Source organism: Bubalus kerabau, chromosome 2 (assembly GCF_029407905.1).
Source record: "Bubalus kerabau isolate K-KA32 ecotype Philippines breed swamp buffalo chromosome 2, PCC_UOA_SB_1v2, whole genome shotgun sequence".
NCBI classification, from domain to species: domain Eukaryota; kingdom Metazoa; phylum Chordata; class Mammalia; order Artiodactyla; family Bovidae; genus Bubalus; species Bubalus kerabau.
In genome coordinates, this window is record NC_073625.1 from 165,485,589 (window position 1) to 165,507,164 (window position 21,576).

The 21,576-nt window shown below is 42.6% G+C and overlaps 2 long non-coding RNA genes across 3 annotated transcripts in view; one reads left to right on the forward strand and one right to left on the reverse strand.

Annotated features, from left to right (window-relative positions):
• The first annotated feature begins 1,650 nt into the window (after window positions 1-1,650).
• Window positions 1,651-21,576, forward strand: part of LOC129644059 (uncharacterized) — a 202,455-nt gene continuing 182,529 nt past the window's right edge. For both annotated transcript variants that reach the window (XR_008710718.1, XR_008710717.1), the window contains exon 1: window positions 1,651-2,278. This is a non-coding gene — a long non-coding RNA (uncharacterized LOC129644059). The remainder of the gene's footprint in view (window positions 2,279-21,576) is intronic.
• LOC129644060 (uncharacterized) lies at window positions 7,688-8,403 on the reverse strand. Its single transcript, XR_008710719.1, has 3 exons — window positions 8,266-8,403; window positions 7,983-8,166; window positions 7,688-7,755 (listed from the first exon to the last, which is right to left on the reverse strand). It is a non-coding gene; the product is annotated as an uncharacterized LOC129644060 (long non-coding RNA).

The following is a 21,576-nucleotide window of genomic DNA, read 5'->3' on the forward strand; positions in this document are numbered from 1 at the left end:
GTTTGTTCTAACATCCCCCCTTTTGCGGCAGGGACCACAATAAAGTCTCCTGGAAGGAAAGGGTAGAATCAGAAATTATTTCTTTTTATCAGTGTTTTCTCCAGTATTGAAGTGTTGCTGCTGCTGCTGCTGCTGCTTGTGTCCGGCTCTGTGCGACCCCAGAGACGGCAGCCCACCAGGCTCCACCGTCCCTGGGATTCTCCAGGCAAGAACACTGGAGTGGGTTGCCATTTCCTTCTCCAATGCATGAAAATGAAAAGTGAAAGTGAAGTCACTCAGTCATGCCCGACTCTTAGCGACCCCATGGACTGCAGCCCACCAGGCTCCTCCATCCACAGGAGTTTCCAGGCAAGAGTACTGGAGTGGGTTGCCATTGCCTTCTCCGTTAATGAAGTGTACCCACTGGAATACAAACTTAGTTTAGTTCTACAGGCAAATGCATTTTTAAAACAGTTTTTAATGGTGTACAAGTATTGTGTATTAGAAAAAATATACTAACATCCATCAAAGCCATGATTTCCTAGTAGTGATATAACTTAAAAAACCTGAACTCTATTTATGCAAAAATGCAGGCCAATTGATATAGACATCTTATGTAAATTGCAGTACAGGTGGTCCATGGATATGGCAAAAATCAAGATGACATACACGACTTTATACCAGGAAACACTAGCAGAATTTGCTTAATTAGACTTCTCTGAAATGAGGTGAGGTTTGAGCTGTGATTCAAAGCAGGGCTTCCAAACACTAGACTCAAGTGATGTGGGGCTGGCTGAGGGCTTGTGAAAACACATTCCCGGTCCCTACCTAGACATTTTAGTGCAGGAGATTTGAGGTGGGGCCCTGGGCTTTGTCTTTTCATCATGGTTTTCTGATGACTTGGATGCAGCCAGGTTTGGGAAACTTGAAGGAAGTGATACCTCCTTGGGCCTGAAGATCAGTTGTTTTCAATAATTAAACCTATCTGAAGTATTTGCTGGCTGTGAAGTCTATGAACTGTTGTTGACATCAACGTGGCTTTGAAAACTTTTAATTTTTAAACTGTGCTTCTGGGTCTCAGCATCGGGGGTGAGTGTCAATTAAACACACACAAGTGAGCACACTGTATCCCAGCCCCAAACACATTATCTGATTTAACCAATTAAACAAACAGGAGTGAGTTACACCATTAGGCTCAACGGAGCTGCTAGAGCAAACCAACGGCTTGGTGCTGCCCAGGCATGGGAGTAATAGTGTGTGTTTCTGGTGGGGAGGAGGTGCTCAGGTGGGAGCTATTTCCCTGCAAATTTATGTTTACTCAGGGAGATTCGGGGCTTCCCTGGTGGCTCAGATGGTAAAGAATCTACCTGCAATGTGGGAGACCTGGGTTTGATCCCTGGGTTGGGAAGATTCCCCTGGAGAAGGGAAATGGCTCCCCACTCCAGTTTTCTTGCCTGGAGAATTCCGTGGACAGAGGAGCCTGGCGGGACAGTCCATGGGGTTGCAAAGAGTTGGACACGACTGAGTGACTAACACTTTTTGGGGAATTTCAGAGGAATCACTGTGATGCAACTGGGAGGGAGGTCCTGGGTGGAAGCACTCTGGGAGGGAAACCCTGGGCTGGGGCCACCTGAGTCTTGTGAGAAGGTAACTGGGAGGCGTGCGGGTGAGGAGGGGTGAGAAACTAGGAAGCTGCAGTTGTGCTAGGCAAGGATAAGAACTGACAGGAAGCTGGTAGCAGTTGAGAGGCTCAGTGACTTTACAGAGGGGCTGGTAAAATCTGTCTGAATAGTAGCAAATGGTTCTTCCTGAGGTGAAGGGGAGCAAGATATTACCCCAGAGGACATTTAGGAAGCAGAATAAATTTTTTATGATCAAAATGGGCGAATCTATGTGTTACAGCAAGCGCATATTTTGAATTTCCCAGGGGCAGCCTTTAGTTCAATGGCTTTGTCCTATGGTGTGACTGACTGTTAGGTAATGTTCCCGGATTTTATTTTGCTTTAGGTTTGTTTTTTTTTGGCCATATCTCGCTTCATGTGGAGTCTTAAGTTCCCTAACCAGGAATCGAACCTGTGCCCCAGGCAGTGGAAAGTTGGAGTCTTAACCACTGGATGGTTGGAGAGGTCCTAGTGTTACTTGATTTTAGGGTAAACATTTGAGAAAAAAAAAAATGGTGAAAGTGCCTGAGGACAGAAGCCCAAGGTGCCTACCAGATGACCCTGCTCTGTGTAAGCTGGAACATGTGAATTGCTGAACCTTTCAGATTCTGCAAGAGTGGATATTTGGATCCCACAAGGTAAGGGGGCCAACATCCCCAGGCCAGGCTTCCAGAGGCAGTAGCTACTGTTTTTCACCTGCTTCCAGTCCAAAAAGTCCTACTCACAGATTCCTAGTAAAATTCAAATTTTCCTCTTTCCATCTGATGGGAAATTTTCATACTATGTTAAAGAAACTTGAGACAAAGATATGTCTTTACATCTTTTACTATTTCCTTTTCTTATCTGTTTCTTCACTCACAAATGCTTCAAAACTATTTTTAGTCTGCCATTGTCCCTTTGCTGTTCTTACAGGAATAGAAGTTATAAAATTTGGGGTAAGGTTTTCAAAGGCATTGGCTTTATGACAGTTTGGTTATCAGTTCAGTTCAGTCGCTCAGTCGTGTCCGACTCTTTGCGACCCCATGAATCGCAGCACGCCAGGCCTCCCTGTCCATCACCAACTCCTGGAGTTCACTCAGACTCATGTCCATCGAGTCAGTGATACCATCCAGCCATCTCATCCTCTGTCGTCCCCTTCTCCTCCTGCCCCAAATCCCTCCCAGCATCAGAGTCTTTTCCAATGAGTCAACTTTTCGCATGAGGTGGCCAAAGTACTTCGCGTGAGGTGGCTTTAGCATCATTCCTTCTACTGTGGAATAATTTTAGAAACGAAATTGCTTTAGAGGGAACAGAAAATAGAGGTTACCAGAGCTTGTCCACTAGGTGTCACTCTTGATCCAACTAAACCTGGCTAACGGTGATCATAAAAACAAGTACGTTTAAGATATTTATTTCCTTGGTTACATAAAAATGAATAACAAAATGTCCCCACCTGTGTGTTCTTAAGTGTTTTGCTGGCGACTTCTGTCATAAAAGGGGACCGTATATCAGTTCTCCAGAGAACTCATTCCAATCACAGAGGTTTGTTCTGAGACCTCTTGGGAGCCGCAGCCTGGCCGCTTGAGTTGGAGCTTCCTGAATTCATCCATCGCTTTTCATGACACTGGACCCAGCTCCTTTGGAGATCACAGTGGACTATGAGAGCCAAATGTTTCTAAAAGGCCCCATTTCCGCTTGCTGCTTCCTGAAGTGCTGTCTCCCAGTCTTTGCAGACTGGGAGACTTTGACCTACTCCATGCGACCATCATTTCCGCGCGCTCCCGGGCACCCAGCGCGCCCTGAGCCACTTTCCCCTACGGAGTGAGCCCCCAAATGGGGACGTTCAGAGACCGCTCAGCCCAGGGGAGTTGGGGTAGGGGTGGGAGTTGGAGAGATCCCCTCTTCATGGCAGTCGCTATGGCCTAATGCAGGTAAAGTCGCTGCTAGCAATTTTGAATTTCAGAATTTGGAATTATTTGCATTAGTTATGAAGATTGGCCAAATTCCATCCGTTTGTCTTTTGCACTGCCTCCGGGGATAAAAATGGATATACAATTTGGAGTTTACAAGAAAGGAACAATCTGATTCGGTTAGATTGTGCTTCTAATTAAACATAATTTCATTATTATTTTAAAAAATGTTTTTCTCCAAAATATAAGTAGTTCACCTTCAGAGAATAGGTTATAAGAACATATTTAATCACACTTTCCAGTTCAAGAGGTTGTCCTAAATCTGGTCCTGGTATGATCTTGATACAACCCTTGGTGCTGGGGATCATCGCTTCCATGTTTCTCACTTCTCATGGGGGCTACAGCTGTAGTGTCCTGCTTGCCAAGCTGGAATTTTAACCCAGACCGTCTGACTCCAAAGACTATAATTTCCATTAAACCAGTGGTTCTTAACCAAGCTATGCATTTTAATCTCCTGGTGAACTCAATATATGTCCTCCCAGACTCATGCTGGACTTTCTCCATCAGAATTCCCTGTGTGATACTGGGTTCATTCAATAAAGAAACATAAAATGGGTATGTAATGCCATGTCAGGTAGTGATGAATGTTTGGGGAAGGAAAAAAAAAAGCAGAATGAGGGAGTAGAGATTGACAGGAAGGGCTATTTTAGAAAGGGGCAATTAGGGAAGACCAGCCGCCCCAAGGAGCAGGTATCTGAACTTAGACCCTGTTGAAGCCAAGCAGTAAACTTTGCAGATGTACAGGGGAAGTGTGTTCTACCAAAGGAATGAGCAGGTGCAAAGGCCCTGAGGCAGCCGTGTGCCTGGTATGGAGAACCGGCAAGAAAATGAGTGTGGCTGGGGTGGTGGTGATGAGGGGAGGTGGGTCAGGAGGTGGCTGGTAGCCAGATGTTAGGCCTTCAACTGGTGTTGCACAACTTTCCAAACAAGTGCACACATGCACTCTCATTCCTCTCATGCTCTCTCCTCTGCCTCTTACCTTGCCAAGCAACGAGAAGGAAAAACAGGGAAGGTAAAAGCACAGTGAAAACACAGCCCTGATGAGCCACGACCATTGCAATCACCAGGAAGCTGCAGTTCAGCGTTGTTAGGGGGAACAAGAGGACTGAAAATGGTTAGTGGTGAATGAGTAGCTGCTAATTTGATAATCACCGTGAATCCGAGTGAAACAGATTTGTTCGCCTCACTGTCTACAATTTACTTCTATTTGTGATTGAATTGTAATTTCCATTTAAAATCATTATAAGGAAACAGTACGTTCCCATCACGCTCACTTAAGTACCATCCTGGAGTTTTAAGTTTTCCTTTACCATTAAATCTGGTCATGCTGTCTTTCATTCCTATCATCAGGGCTTTCTCTTAAGTAGATGCTGTTCTTTTCCTTGTGTTTATAACATGGGGACAAGCTACACATGCCTGGAGAAGTGATGATGTTTTGCTTCTGAGAGACGTGCAGATTGGTTACATTTGAAAATTTCTCTCATGAAAGTTAAATATCTCCCATAATTTGGGGGAAAAATCTTTCACATAGATATAATTAAAAATAAATATTAAAAAATATAAAAAATATATATTTATTAAAGCAGGGATGAACTGCCATATCCACAAAGTTTAAATCCAATATTGTAGTGGATCTTAAACAATTAAACAACTCACTATGTTGAATACAGCTATATTCAATATATTAATGTTAACTTATTTTCCATATGCTCAGATATATTATTTTAACTACCATCTAAAAAAATAAAATAATATGTTTTTTGATTGGTCACTTGCTTAAGCCAGCTGGAAAGTCAGGTGAGAGATGGTTCCGGAGGAAAACTGCACCTCTGTTTGTTATGGCACCCTCGCGAGCCTGCTCTCTGGTGGCTGAAACACAGGTTAGGGATGACTTCAGAAAGCATGAACACTTTCATGACCTCAGAATATGTCAGTAAAGAAGCAGATTGTGAAATGGGATGCAAAATGTGATCCATATTTGTTAAGTCAAAATCATTTTTCTACGTGTTCATCCAGTAATGTCTAGAATGATATATTCACAATGATACCTCATGGTAAAGGTATTCTTTTAATGGAGGGTGGTTTCTGGGTGATTTCATTTTTATTTTGTGGCTTATTTATACTTTCCAAGATGAACACATATTTGTATAATAAATGTGTACAATAAAGCTTATATACTTTTCTATTGTAGAAAAACCACTAAAAGTGATTTTTAAAAAATGACATGTTGTTGAATTGTTGACTCATACTCTAAAAACATTTTAATCGGAGGATAATTGCTTTACAATATTATGTTGGTTTCTGCTATACAACCCGTGAATCAGTCACAGGTATGCATATATCCTCTTCCTCTCGAACCTCCCTCCCACCCCCACCCCACGCTACTCCTCTGTGTTGTCACAGAGCATGGGGTTGAGCTCCCTGTGTCTTCTTCCCCTTAGTTATCTGTTTTCCATATTGTAGTGTATATGTTTCAATGCTACTCTCTCCATTTGTCCCACCCTCTCCTTCTCCCACTGTGCCCACAAGTCTGTTCTCTATGTCTGCATCTCTAGTCCTGCCCTGCAAATAGGTTCATCAGTACCATTTTTCTAGATTCCATATATTCGTATTATTATATTTATTTTCCTCTTTCTGACTACTTCAGTCTATATAACAGGTTATATGTTCATCCACCTCACTAGAACTGACTCAAATTCATTCCTTTTTGTGGCTGAGTAATATTCCATTGTATATATGTATCACAACTTCTTTATCCATTCATCTGTCAATGGACATCTAGTTGCTTCCATGTCCTAGCTATTGTAAATAGTGCTGCAAAGAACACTGGGGTACATGTGTCTTTTTCAATCTTCGTTTTCTCAGGGTATATGCCCGGTAGTGGGTTTTTGGGTCATATGGTAGCTTTATTCCTAGTTTTTAAAGACATTTCCATACTGTTCTCCATAGTGGCTGTATCAACCGACATTCCCACTAACAGTGCAAGGAGGTTCCCTTTTCTCCACACCCTCTCCAGCATTTATTGTTTGTAGATTTTTTAATGATGGCCACTCTGACCCGTGTGAGGTGATACCTCGTTGTAGTTTTGATTTGCATTTTTCTAATAATGAGCGATGTTGAGCATTTTTTCAGATGTTTTGCTGGTGTCTGTATTTGACTCATAATTATTTTACTTCAACTCACACTTTGCCTTCCACAGTGGAAAAAAGTAGCTTGTTTTTTTTTTAATTATTATAATTACTCTAGCTGTACACCACAGAGGAAGGAACGGTTTTTCTGTGACTGTTCACTCTCTTCCGGAGTTAGGCTCAGGGTACTCTGGATTCAGCAGGACACTGTTTGCTCTATCCCTTCTCTCCACTAGAGGGCAGCAGATGATAGAAAGATTCACGGGCCATTAAGGTTAACTTCCAGTGTTGACAGCTTTTGGGATGAGAAATGATCTGAGCAGAGCTGGCTGGGTGTCACAGTGATTCTGTCATTCAGAAAGCCATATGGTTTATTTGTATTAGTGCAAATTAAAAACAGAATGTTTCCCTTTTCTCCAAACTATGGGGAAGCAGAAAATTAACTTCTGCCCCATTATTAGGAGTTTCTGAGGATGCTCATGACACAAATTTACACACTTAGGAATAGGACTTGCATCAAACACTTCTTTTTTTCCCCATAAAACTGGCACATTATGTACTATATATCCTTGGAAGTTCTGATTACGTAAATTTGAGGCAGGGTCTAATATGAAGTTGAGATATGAAACCTAGGTAAACCGTTCTTGCCCTCAAGGTATGAAATCAAAAGCCAATATGATTCAAATTGTATTTCATGGGATGTAAAGGAGTAGTGATTAGTAAAGAAAATTCTAGGATAGTAAATTTAAGCTTGACTCAGGATTTGAAGAAAGTCATGCCTACAGATTAGAGAGGAGACTTTAAAGGGGTTGAAAACTGGTGGCCCCTGAATCCCACTGCAGAAGTACTTTGATCAGCAGAATGGTTCAGATTTTTTCAACTTGAATTTCTTTAAGTAGGGCATGTGTACTTTTTAGTTTGATGCATTTCCCAACATCCCCTATCATTGTGCATCCAGCATGTGGCAGATTTCTCATACCTTCCCGGTCCCAGTCACAGAAAAATTATCCATTCCTCTGCTGTGTAGGCTTGGAGTACCTATAATAAATCAGGAAAAATTACAGAGGAATCAAGACATTTGTGATTGCAATCCTGGCTTAGAGGAACTGGGGGAGGGGGCCTAGAAGGGAGCTGGAGGCAGTGATCCAGGAGGCAGCGTGTGAGACTTGGGCCAGAACTGGGAGTAGGTAAGTCAAGTGTGGAGGCTGCTATAGATAGACTGGGTTGACTTGGACCAAGGGGTCACTCTAGACCTCACCACTCACCTGTGTCCCCAGAAAAGTTGGGGGCTGAGAGAATCAGCACCCCACATCTAGGACACAGGACTCTCCTTAAATGATCTTGGTAGCACCACGTGGTGTTGCAATACTGCCCTGGAGCTTGTGCTGGTCCTGACTCAGTGGCTCACTGGGGCCATAGTACTTCAATCACTGCACAAATTTTCTCATCCTAATTGAAAGGGATTGCATAATGCAGTGTTAAAAGTTTCGCTCGACATTAGTCCAATGATTAGAGCTCAGAAATGAAAGGCCAATATCCAGTATTTACAAATAGACCAAGCTGCCAATCAAGTTCTTGAACTCCTGAGAAGAGTATTGGTCACTTTGCATTATGGGAGGAAACAGTGGTGGGAGGAGGGATGAAGAGAAACAAAGAGTGTGAAGTCCAACAAGGTTAAGTGCCCTGCGAGCCTGCTAAGTCGCTTCAGTGATGTCTGGCTCTTCGCCACCCTATGGGCCCACCAGGCTCCTCTGTCCATGGGATTCTCAGGCATGAATACTGGAGTGGGTTGCCATTTCCTCCTCTGGATCTTCCTGATCAGGGATCAAACCTGAGTCTCTTTTGTCTCCTGCGTTGGCAGGTGGGTTCTTTACCACTAGCACCTGGGAAACCCAACTCTAATGCCAACCTTTTCTAACTGAGTAAACGTAGGAAAGCCATTGAACTTCCCTGAGCATCAGTTTTGTTGGCAAAATAGTGACACAGGTTTGTGTCTGGCAGGGTTCTTCAGAAAATTAAATGAGAGAGGGTCTGCAAATAGCTTGCATGTCTTCATTCTTGCCCTCATCCTGCGTGGAAGTCACTCCCCTGAATCCCCAGACCTGTCTGCCAGAGGGAGTCCTGAGTGAGAAGGCACAAGGTTTCAAAAACGCAGCATGAAGATTTCATCTCTATGAGAAGGCTGCGGAGAGCAGCTGCACTTACGTCTCCTTGATTAACTCAATTAAAACTCTGAACAGTTAATATGGTGTTTTCAGACAGTTTTGATTGCCACAGCATTTTGCATCCAAAGAAGAATCTGTCATCCAAAGAAGAATGGTGTTTTAGGATCAGAGACTGCTTCTAGAGGAAGTGAGGAGAGCCCCAGCTGCCCATGGTGATGACTTGGTGGGAAGGAGCGCCTCTCACCAAGGAAGGACTCTGCCTCCCTGCCAGCTAGCCTGCAGGACTTCCCTGAAGCCCTGTTGCTTTCAGCTATGTCATCTTGTTCTCTCCGGAGTCATCTGGCTCTCTCCAGCAAAAATCGTGCTTTTCAATACACATGAGGGATACGATGCACCTCTCTGCCTAACAGTGCAATTGTCTGGGGAAGGAAGAAGGATTGGGGAGACCTGAAGGCTCCAGATGATTGAAGCAAGCCCCCAGCAGGTGCCTCTGTCACATCACAATTTCCTCCAGAAAACCCCAGTCAGGAATCTAAGCAAATTAATTACACAGTAATATACTCAAGGCAATGGCACCCCACTCTGGTACTCTTGTCTGGAAAATACCATGGATGGAAGAGCCTGGTGGGCTGCAGTCCATGGGGTAGCTAAGAGTCGGATACGACTGAGCGACTTCACTTTCACTTTTCACTTTCATGCATTGGAGAAGGAAATGGCAACCCACTCCAGTGTTCTTGCCTGGAGAATCCCAGGGACGGAGGAGTCTGGTGAGCTGCCGTCTATGGGGTCACACAGAGTCGGACACGACTGAAGCGACTTAGCAGCAGCAGCAGCAGCAGCAGCATACTCAATGTCAAGCTTCCCCTATGGCTTAGTGGGGTAAAGAATTCTCCTGCAACGCAGGAGACTTAAGAGACATGGGTTCAATCCCAGGGTCGGGAAGATCCCCTGGAGGAGAGCATGCAACTCACTCCATTATTCTTGCCTGAAGAACCCCATGGATAGTGGGGCCTGGAAAGCTACAATCCATAGGGTTGCAAAGAGTTGGGCACAACTGAAGCAACTTAGCACACATACTCCATAACTAACTAGAAAGGTCCATCTTGTTAGACTACCTTATCCTTAGATAAAAATCTGTTTTGAATAGATCTGTGGATGTTAGGTAAGGCATGATGTCGCTAGATGTGGTTTTACAGTTTTAGAGCATAACAAAGAAAAATTTTCTCTCTCTCTCTTTTTTTTTAATTTTTGAAATGAGGCCCAAAACTACTTATTAACTAATTAACTAAAATTCTTGGTGGCTTGTTTAAAACTCAGCCATAGATGTCTAAGGACAGAAGAAATTGGATAAGAAAGGTGAGACTGAAGCTTGGTTGGGTGTTATGGGAAGCCATGCTGCTGCTGCTGCTGCTGCTAAGTCGCTTCAGTCGTGTCCGACTCTGTGCGACCCCATAGACGGCAGCCCACCAGGCTTCCCTGTCCCTTGGATTCTCCAGGCAAGAACACTGGAGTGGGTTGCCATTTCCTTCTCCAATGCATGAAAGTGAAAAGTGAAAGTGAAGTCACTCAGTTGTGTCCGACTCTAGAGACCCCAGACTGCAGCCTATCAGGCTCCTCTGTCCATGGGATTTTCCAGGCAAAAGTACTGGAGTGGGGTGCCATTGCCTTCTCTGATGGGAAGCCATAGGGTGGAGATTTGGAAGTGAAAGGTGCTAAAGCAACTGGCTTTTAGGTGGAAATAAGAAAAAGAGTACTGAAGTTACTCCTAGGGTGGATGGGCTCTGGGCTGCTGGCAGTGGGGGCCTATATGGGAGGCAGGAGGCCCCTAGGCGCTAAATTTAAGAAGGCACTCACTGTCAGCTTCATGTGGATGCAGGGTGGGCATCTGAGAGACAGTGCCTCCTTAAATTTTGCATCTTGGGTGCTTGGCTTGTACATCCTAGTTCAGGTCTTGGGGGCAGAGTAAAGTGAAGAGAGATTCTGGTTTCTCCAAAACAAGACAGTTTCAAGCTTACCTCTTATTTTGGTTACCCAGAGGTTCTGATAAAAATCAAAATAGCTAAACTCTGGGAAGGAAAGTCTCAGATGAATACTGGATTTATAATATAGTAAACAATAATGACGCACCTTTCGGTAAATTGGAGGGTGAGGGAAGAATACTTTCTCTCAGGCATATCCAAGATATTCACTAGGGAATTGTAATACATCTGTAAATGTACAATGGCTCTGATGTGAATGGAGTCCCCAGCATTTTGTGGTGTGCAGCGTAAACAACAGCACATCCCAGCTTTCGGGTTCCAGTTGTAAGTTTGTTTTCTCATCTTTATGCAATATGTTGCATGTTCTTTATCATGCAAAGTTTTAAATAACAAGAAAAAGAAGAATGATCTAAGCTCTGTTGATTCTTTTTCCTGTTGTGTTGGCCTGGAATACTTTCATCCTTATCAGATTTTAAAATAAATTTGTGAAAATTCGTTTCACACAAGATGAAACTACTTCCAAATGCATTTTTTTTCTTTCTTTCTTTCTTTCTTTTTTTTTTTTTTTTTTTATAAAAAGAGACTTGGTTCTACAGGTTCAAGTTGTTTAAAAGTAAAGAATGTTGAATATGATTTAATGTTGGGAAAGCTTTGTTAGTAACTCCTTCATCTTGAAATAAACTTCTGGGGGAAGTTTAGCAAAACCTGAAAGGCTTTAAAAACATTTTCACAACAATCAAGGTCCACAGAAGTATATGGTCAGGTTTTAAACCAGATGTAAACATTTGTCATTTAAGCAAAAAATACAAAAAACTTCCTCCACATGAAGGTCCGTTTATAATCCAGGTATTAGGTTGGAGAGCTGAGATTTTTCCCGCCTTCTTTTTACCTTTCTTCTTTTCTCTTTCAACTCGCCCCCTCCATTCCTTTCTCCCCCTTTCCTTTTGCTCTGTGTGACGCTACTGAAATGATTGCCCTTCTTTTTTTTTTCTTCCTTCTTCCTTTGCTTCCTTGCTTATAAGATTCAGAGGGGAAAAAAAAAAAGAATCAAATATCTGTTTCACAGGCATTTCATAAACAATACTGGCTCCTTTTTTCTGGTACCACTGGGCAATGAAAAGCTCTGTAGGACGACATTTGCGACAGTATAGTGATGAATTCATGACGCCTCCAGAGCGTCGACTTGAAACAGACCCACTGTGTTTTTCTGCATTTAGCCGAGACCAAACCAGAATGAATGCCCATGGGTGCTCAGCTGGATACATGAAACAAAGAGGTTTTCTATTTTGTGATGAAAGGAAAAATAATTTGGGGGGAAAAACCCTACCCAGACCAGAAGTTGAGTTTGTATTTGTTTCAGTTAAACTGCTTCCAGCTCTCTCATATATGTCTATGGACCTTGATTGTTGTAGAAATGTTTTTAAAGCCTTTCAGGTTTTGTTAAACTTCCCCAGAAGTTTATTTAGAGATGAAGGAGTTACTAACATAGCTTTCCTAACATTAGATCATATTCAACACTCTCTACTTTTAAACAACTTGAACTTTATGGAACCAAATCTCTCTCTAGCTTTTCTTTTCAAAATTGCACATGTAAGTAGTCTCATCTTGTGTCAAATGGATTTGCAGGAATTTATTTTAAAATCTGATAAGGATGAAAATATTCCAGTCTACCCCAACAGGAAAAAGGATTAACATGGCTTAGATCATTCTTCTTTTTCTTGTTATTTAAAACTTTTCATGATAAAGAATATGCAACATATTACATTAAGACAATAAAACAAACTTTGAGCTGAAGCCAGAAGGCTGGGGTGTTGTAGAGAATGCACACCACACAATGCTGGGGACTGCATTCACATCAGAGCCATTGTACATTTATATACTTATTACAACAATTCCCTAACAAATAGCCTGGAAATGTTTTGAGAAGGGGCTTCCCTTTCACCCTCCAATTTGCAGAAAAGATACCATCTGGGAAAGCAGTGGTCTTGATGCTGAGTTAGTATTTAAAAGGTTTATTTTTGGTCCTTTGGTTGTAGGCATCTAGCTGAACTGAAATGATTAATTTGAATCTGTTGTATCCTGCTGTGCTTAAACTTAGGACCTTTCTCCCCACTTTCGGGTCATTCCAAAACAAACAAAAAAATCAAAAAGGAAAACATGGGATATCTGCTTTCTCCTGAGCCTGAACTGCTTCTCCTTAATCTCTACTTTATGTCAGGTGCTGTTCTTGAACACCTGGCATCAACACCAACATCATCACCATCATAAGCTCTTGATGGATGCTAGCTCATTTAGTCTTATATTATTACTCCCCCCCCCCCTTTTTTTGGGGCAGCATTGCATGGCATGAGAGATCTTAGTTCCCTGAACCGATATCAAACCTATGCCCATTGCAGTGGAAGCATGGATTCTTAACCACTAGATCACCAGGGAAGTCCATCTTAGTCCCTTTTTAGGAATGAGGAATCTAAGGCCCAGAGAGGATAAGAAATTTGCCTGTGGTCACACAGGCAGTTGGTGGTGAAACCAGGATTTGAACCCTGACAAGGAGGCACCAAAGCTCTTGGTTTTAACCACTTAGCTCATCTACCTTTTCTGAAGTGAAGTGTCAGTCGCTCAGGTGGATCTGACTGTTTGTGATCCCATGGACTGTAGCCTGCCATGCTCCTCTGTCCATGGGCTTCTCAAGGCAAGAATACTGGAGTGGGCTGCCATTTCCTTCTCCAGGGAATCTTCCAGACCCAGGGATCAAACCCTGGTCTCCTGCATTGCAGGCAGATTCTTTAACCATCTGAGTTGGTCTCTTTTCCCTGATGCCTGTGCTCCTGTCTGAAGCCCTATTTTAAACAATGCTGGCCATCCTCGGCCCTGCGGTAGAATTGCCCCTCCTTCACCGTGCCATTCTATTAGATCTCTGCTGGGCACTGTCTTTCAGTATCTCAGTACACCTCTTTGAGGACCAGCCTAATTTGGATCCATTCCCTTAGCCCTGGTTCCCTCCAGTTCCAATTTTCTGCCATTCTCTATGCTGTCATCGCTGAGGTCTCAGCAACAACTTCTGCAGACCCCACCTGACTTGTGATGGATGAGGATGGCCGGGGGCAACTGCTACTGGGGGCTGTGTGGCTCCTATTTGTTTTTAACTCCTAGTGTGGCAAAGCCCCAGGGTTTGCCATGTGTTGTGTTGTGTTGTGTTGGCAGGACCAGGGTGTGGGGAAACAGGAAGTCTCCTTTGCTCATGGGAAAATAAGTTGATGCAACTGCTCTGAAGGGCAGTTTGGCAACCTCTACCACGTCCATTCAAATTTTAGTTAGACTCCGACCACATCTTAGAACCTCCACTTCTGCTGCTCAGCTCTGAGTCACCGTGTCTCTCATCTGGGTTGTGCAGGAGCCCCCTGTTCCGTCTCCCTGCTTCCACTCTTGCCTCCCAAATTCTATCCTTAACACATTCTCTGTTCTCAATATGTTCAAAGTAAATATTTTAGAACAGAAGCCAGATCATGTCACATGTCTTTCTCAAAGCCTTCTGTTGGCTTCCTTCCATTTGTTCTCATTTAATTAAGACCAGAACCCCAAATTCCCATAATGGGCTAGTGAGGCCCTACATAACTTGGGCCCAGCACCTCTTTGATCTTATGTCTTATTCTGTCCTTCTTGCTCCCTCTGCTCTAGCCACACAGGCCTACTTGCTTACCTTGAACATTCCAGAGATCCTTTTGTTGTAGAATCTTTATATGGATGGTCCTTTTGCTTAGAACAGTCTTTCCTAGATATCTGCAGGATCAAAACTCTCACATCCTTGTGGTCTTTGATGAAACATTACTTTCTCAATGGGGCCTTCACTAATCACTCAGTTTAAAATAGCAAACTCTTGATTCTGTTCCCTTTAACTTTTCTCTACTTATTTCTACAGCTATTTTAGCATCTAACCTACTCGATGGCCGACTCATTTGTTTTGGCTGTGTCTGTTTCTTTCCATAAGGATGTAAGCTCCATAAGGGAAGAAATGAATTTTTCTGTTTTGTTTATTGACAGTGCTTGTCAAGCTGTCAAAAAATATGTATTTATAAATACATTTTAAAAATAGTCATTGGATATTCTTTTGAATTTACTGAATGGTATTGGATTCAGCAGTTCTACTTCTAGGAATTAGTTCTATGACACACAAGTGTACAAAGTGCCATAAACACTGAGAGCCACTGAACATTGTTCATTGTGTGAAGTCTGAGCAGGTCTCCCAAGAGACTGAGAATTACCTGAAAGCTCTATTTAAGGAATTGTACAAAGTCTCAAACTGGACAGGAATAAAAATTGCCCTGTGTTCTTACCACCTCCTAGAAAGTGGGGGCTGATGTGAAGACCACATTGATTGGAGTCAAAACTACATTTTCTTGGCACCTCTGAGTAAAAACTTGGAACATACACCTGTGTGCAGTTCAACTTTTCTTATTTCTCCCAAATTAATGAATAAGCTTCAAAGTAGAGAAAAAAGAAGTGTTCACATGCTGAAGAAAGCTGTCAACAAATAAGATCAGACATTTCCCAGGTGGTGCTAGTGGTAAAGAACCTGCCTGCCAGCGCAGGAGACATAAGAGTTGCGGGCTTGATTCCTGGGTCAGGAAGATCCCTTGGAGGAGGTAATAGCAACCCACTCCAGTATTCTTGCCTGGAGAATCCCATGGACAGAGGAGCCTGGCAGGCGGCGGTCCATGGGGTTGTAAAGAGTTGGACACAACTGAAGCAACTTAGCATGCCTGCACTTCCCAAGAGGTGCCGAACTAGGGCTGTCCCCTTGATCATCTCCTCTACCTCCACATGCGTAGATGAACAGATTACAGAATAAATCCAGTGGTCATGGTTCTGTCTCCCAAGATATGGTGGGGCTCCCGAAGACTCCATCTTAGGGGTGGGAGCTCCTGTGAGAAGTGGCATTCCCTCTCCTGGTTGGATGTAGTTCCATCCAGGACTCACTGTGGTGTTGCCACTGGAGTGACGTTTCCTTCTTGGGAGAGCTTGACAATTCCTCCCGGGGTTTGGAGGTAATCGGAACCCAGGGATTACTGCTTAGCTGGGAGATTCTGCAAGCAGGAGGCCTGCAGTGTCATCCGCTGCAGAGAAGTGAGAAGGAATGGGGGTCATTTGCCTGGGAAGAGGAAGGCAGCTGCTCCACCTGTAGCTCTCCATGCCCTCAGGAAAAATGGAAGATGAATTCACAGAGATTTGGGGCTTCATGTAAAAGAGCATGAAGGAGAGAGTTAAGAGTGTGGGCTATGGCGTTGTCTGGCAGCCTCTGGTCCAAGTGAGTATGTAAGGTTTGGGGACTGTATTAGTGTGTTAGGGCTGCCATAACAAAAAGATCAGGAAGCTTAAACAACAGAAATTATTTTCTCACAATTATGAAGATTGGAAGTCCAAGATCAAGGAGTTGGCAGGTTGGTTTGCTCTGAGGTTTCTCTTTGGCTTGCAGACGGCTACCTTCTCGTTGTGTTCTTTTAGTGTGTGTGCAGCCTTGGTGTTTTTCTGTGTGTCTAAATTTCCTCTTTTTAAAGGAGCACCACCTCATACTGGATTTGGGTCCACCCTAAGAGCTTCATTTTAGCTTAATATCTTTAAAAATACCCTATTTACAAATACAGTCACATTCTGAGGTATAGGAGTTTTGGGGCTTCCATACATACATTTTGCAGGGGACATAGTTCCACTCAGCAGAAACCAAGTCTTTTATGGGGCTGTCTGAAGGGCTGCCACGTTCTGAGGTGGCTCAACAATGGAGGAAAGCAGGGGGAAGCTGAGTACCATTCCAAGAAATCATCCCTCTCACAGGGAGACTTCCCCATCAGCAGAGGCTACCAGTAGCAAGTGGAACTAAATTGAGTCAGAAAAAGAAAGACCTAAAGAGAGAGGCCTCCTAAACACCCGTACATTGCTGATAATGTAAGAGAGTCTCTGCTTTTCTTATTCCTCCTACCCCCTGACCCTTAACCCAAAATGCCTCATCTGGAAAAGGAACTGGACTCCTGCTTCCTCCATCCAATGAAAGAGCTTCTTCCCAATTCTAAGTCCCTTGAGCCAATGCTAGGCCTTCACTGGGGAGGAGAGAGAAGAAGAGATTAAAATTGAAAATGAGGTGGGGATTTTAAACAAATTAAAATGAAATGTAACTAAAAGAGGCAAGAAAGTTATAGGATCTGCCTAAGCAGTTGTATAGGATGAGAAAGGAAAGTTCTCAGTTGAATGTAGTGCTTGAAAAAAATAAAGCTCTCTCAATTTAAACTCCACCAAGTTGATATTTCCCAACAAACTGGCTATCTATCTCTTTATATAAATAAAGGAGCATGTCTTGGAAAACACAGTAAACTGTTTTCACAATGATCTCTGGGAAAGGGAAATTCAAGATGGGAGTTGGTGTGGGAAGAAAATATACTGTTCCCTCCATACCCTTTTGAACTTAAAAAAAAATACCATGTGTATGTATCACTTAAAAAACAAACAATTAAAACTAATTAGAATCATATGATACTCATAGAGTAAGGGCTGAATTAAGAAATTGCCCATAAAGGTGCATGTTAATTCCAAACACACTACAGTAGTTTATCACCAGTGGGAAAAAATTATTGTAAGTTAATGCAGGGAAATTGTGATGGAAAGAAGGTGAGGTTTGCTGGTGTGCAGAGAAAATCTTTTCTAAGCATTTGGAGAAAGATCTGTGGAAGATGGAATAAGAGAGACTTGGCCCAGCGCTCCAATGTTAGAAAACAATATGAACTGCTGATGCTGTTGCTTGAAGGGAAATAAATGTTGTGACAGATGCCTGCAAAGAATTTGGCAAGGAATGGGGTTCCATTTGGTATCATGCATTTCAAGGTTAAGCCCTTTTGTGTCATGTAGATGTGGCATATTTTTGGCTCAGTGCAGAACCTTGGGGCTTGGGATTTATATATTGTGGAAGGCATTAAGTCAAGAGGCAATGCACAATGATTTGGCCAGTGACATTTGATAGAATTCCTCACACATATGTTCAAGCAATAGACATCACTGCCAAAATACCAGGAAAGGGTTCCTGCAAAACGGGAAGGGAAGAGAGAGGGGTCATTTATGTTAACACATGTGATAAGTTTATGCATGGGTCATTCATTTCCCCTCATATGATTAATTCTATTCTCGAAGTGTTGAGTAAATAAAAGTGAAATCATCACAAAAATTGTGAAATCTTCCCCATTCTGTGTGTACAGATAGTGGTTTAGGAGTGGATTGATAACCCCGTCATCTTCCTGGAACTGAGTTAAGCCTGGACAGAAGGAGTTCTGATGACTTGAGTGCAAAACGGGACATCAGAGTGGGTACAACCAATGCAGCTAGTTCACACAAGTGCCTGGCACAGTTCTTTTTCCTCTATATTCAAAGAGATGAAAGGGGGGAAAAACAAACTAGAAAACCGTAAGATAAGTAGTTAAAAATGTGGGTTTCTGCCTTGTTTTATATGGAGTCTTTGCCACTGAGGAGCACACTCCAAGGAGGCTATTGGAGCTTAAAAAAGTGCAGTTACTGGCTTATCTTGATGCTTACTCATTCAGGCCACTGCCTCTGATGGTGTCAGGCCAGTTATGTTGCATACAGAGTGTCTCCCCAAGGAAGGACTGAATACCAATTCCTCTTGGCTCAGTATACACACTATTTCCATTGGATTTTATTTTTTAAATTAAAGACATTTACTTATTTACTTATTTGGCTGAGCTGGGTCTTCATCGCTGTGCTCAGGCTTTCTCTAGATGCAGTGAACAGGGGCTATCTCTAGTTGCCTGGCACGGACCTCTCATTGCGGTGGCTTCTCACGTTGTGGGGCACAGGCTCAAGGATACGTGAGCTTCAGGAGTTGTGGGGCACAGGCTTAGTTGCCCCGAGGCATGCAGGATCTTTCTGAACTAGGGATTGAACCCACCTCCCCTGGGTTAGCAGGTAGATTTTTATCCAACAAAAATATTTGGTTTTGGAGAATCATCAATAAAAAAGCTAGAGTATCCACTATAGAGAGCTGGAGAAGAAGCTTCCAGGAAAGAAGGAAGAAACAGGGTCTCCAGCCTGCCTAGATGTGATATAGGTGCATTTGCCCATTCTGAGGTCAAGCATTGTTTTGAACATTTTAAAAACAATATAAGACAATAGAGGGGAGCTGAAGCAGATATTGATTATCTTTTGCCTAAATGCCACCCTTTTTCTCATTTACGGGTAATGTATTCCCAATTTCCTTCTGGGGAATCTTTCTCTTCTACTGTCAATTAAGGTACTTTGGGCCCTCTTCAGCTCCAGGAATGGGCACTTGATGTAGGTCTAAGTCAGTTAATAAACTCTCCGGGGTCACAGTGATTGCTTTAGATGTCAGGGAGAGGCACGGTGCTCAAGTGGAACCAGTTAGAGTGAAGTCCTGGTTGTGCAATGGGGCTGACTAGTAAGGAGTGGTACTCTCTCTCTTCTGGGGGATCTGAATAAGGAAGGATGCTTAGGCTGAAACTGTCTTGTTTTTCTGACTGTGGTGGTTTCTCTTGTTTCCCAGCACAGACTCCAGTCACAGGGGCTTCGGTAGTTGTAGCCTGCAGGCTCGGTAGGTGCAGCTCAGGGGCTCTAGAGCTCAAGCTCAACAGTCGTGGTGCACGGGCTTAGTTGCTCTACGGCATGTGGAATCTTCCGGGGGCCAGGGTCGCACTGGTGTCCCCTGTATTGGCAGGTGGATTCCTATCCACTGTGCCACCATGGAAGTCCTGCAACAGTTTTAGACGTCCACCCAGTGAGCAGCGATGGTGGAGCGTGTCTAGAATATAGCAGCACAGTGGAAGCCTGGAGAGAGCTGCATCCTGATGAAAGGTTTTGAATTTTTAACTTAGTTATGCCTGAATCCAAGACTCCAAATTGATATTTTCAGTAATGTGACTTAATATATTCCACTTTTTTAATCCAAACCTTTATTTTGCTCCAGTCATTTCTAGCAAGAGCTTCTGTCATATGCAATAGAAGGATCCCTACCTATTACTGTAAAGTATTATGAAATTACAAAAAGAAATGTGAAATGTAGGAAGAAATTAAAAGGAAAAACAGAAACTAAACATGACAATTACATTTCCATACAGACAAATGATTGGGAGCTAAAATTATGCATAAATAGGTGATTTAAAATAAAGATACAAATAATCAGAGATTAAAAATATAACAGAAGAAACAGAGATGCACATAAAAGACTAAGTGAAAGTGAAAGGTGCTCAGTTGTGTCTGACTCTTTGTGACTCCATGGATTATACAGTCCATGGAATTCTCCAGGCCAGAATACTGGAGTGGATAGCCTTTCCCTTATACAGGGGATCTTCCCGACCAAGGAATTGAACCAGGGTTTCCTGCATAGCAGGCAGATTCTTTACCAATTGAGCTATGAGGGAAGTCCAAATAAAAGACTAAGACCCATGATATAAAAGCTTAGAATATTAAAATAGAGGGGATAAAGGACTGAGAAAAGGAATTGGAAACAAGATAAAACTGAAGATTAAAAACCTCAGGAGAATAAAAATGGTTATGAAGAAAGATTTTTTTAAAAAGAGAAAACAGAAACAAAAACTTTAAAGATTAGAGAGAGTGATAGGAAAAAAAAAGTTCAAAGTAAATTAGTGAGAATCCACACAAAGTTCAAGGCGGTGATTGAAAAAATTCTGTTGATGGGATGTCATTCAGTGGGGCAAAGAGCCAGGAAGGCAGAAAGCCCCTACACTGGTTGAGCAGTGTCTGTAAATACACAGGGTTTGTCTGCTTCATAATGACACATGGCAAAACAGGAAAAATACCAGCCTTCTCATCCTTGGGAAACTTGAAAAGTTAATGTCACTCATCTCCCTCCACCACCACATGCATGACAGATCCAGTTCTTTACTAGTTTGTCTGAAAACTTGGCACATTATGCATCAAGCCAAAAGAGCCTAGTTATAGTCAATTAGAATACTGGCAGGAAAAGCAGGGAGCAACTCAATACATTTTTTTCAAACTATTTTCTTTTAAAGAAGAAGTACTTAGAGAATATGCCAGCAAGAAAATAGCCCAGCTATGATTGTGAAACTGAAAATTGAAAAATGAGATTATTTAAAATGAGCAATTCATGCTCATCAAAAGTCTGAAAATATTAAGTATTATGGAAAATGAGGAGAAGTAGAAACTCATACACTGCTGATGGCAATATAAATTGGTATACCATGTGAGAGCAATTTGACTGTATCTAGTATAATCAAAGATCTCTATATACTTAGATGTATGTCTTAGAGAATGCATAAAATATACATAGACATATAACAATTACTTGTAACAGCAAAATGTATATAAAACATATCAATATGCTATGCTATGCTAAGTCACTTCCGTCGTGTCCGACTCTGTGTGACCCCAGAGATGGCAGCCCACCAGGCTCCCCCATCCCTGGGATTCTCCTGCAAGAACACTGGAGTGGGTTGCCATTTCCTTCTCCAATGCATGAAAGTGAAAAGTGAAAGTGAAGTCGCTCAGTCGTGTCCGACTCTTAGTGACCCCATGGACTGCAGCCTACCAGGCTCCTCCATCCATGGGATTTTCCAGGCAAGAGTACTGGAGTGGGGTGCCATTGTCTTCTCCAACATATTAATAGAGAAGTAAAAATTATGGTATATTGAATATATAGAACAGTTAAAATGAATTAACTATTATAA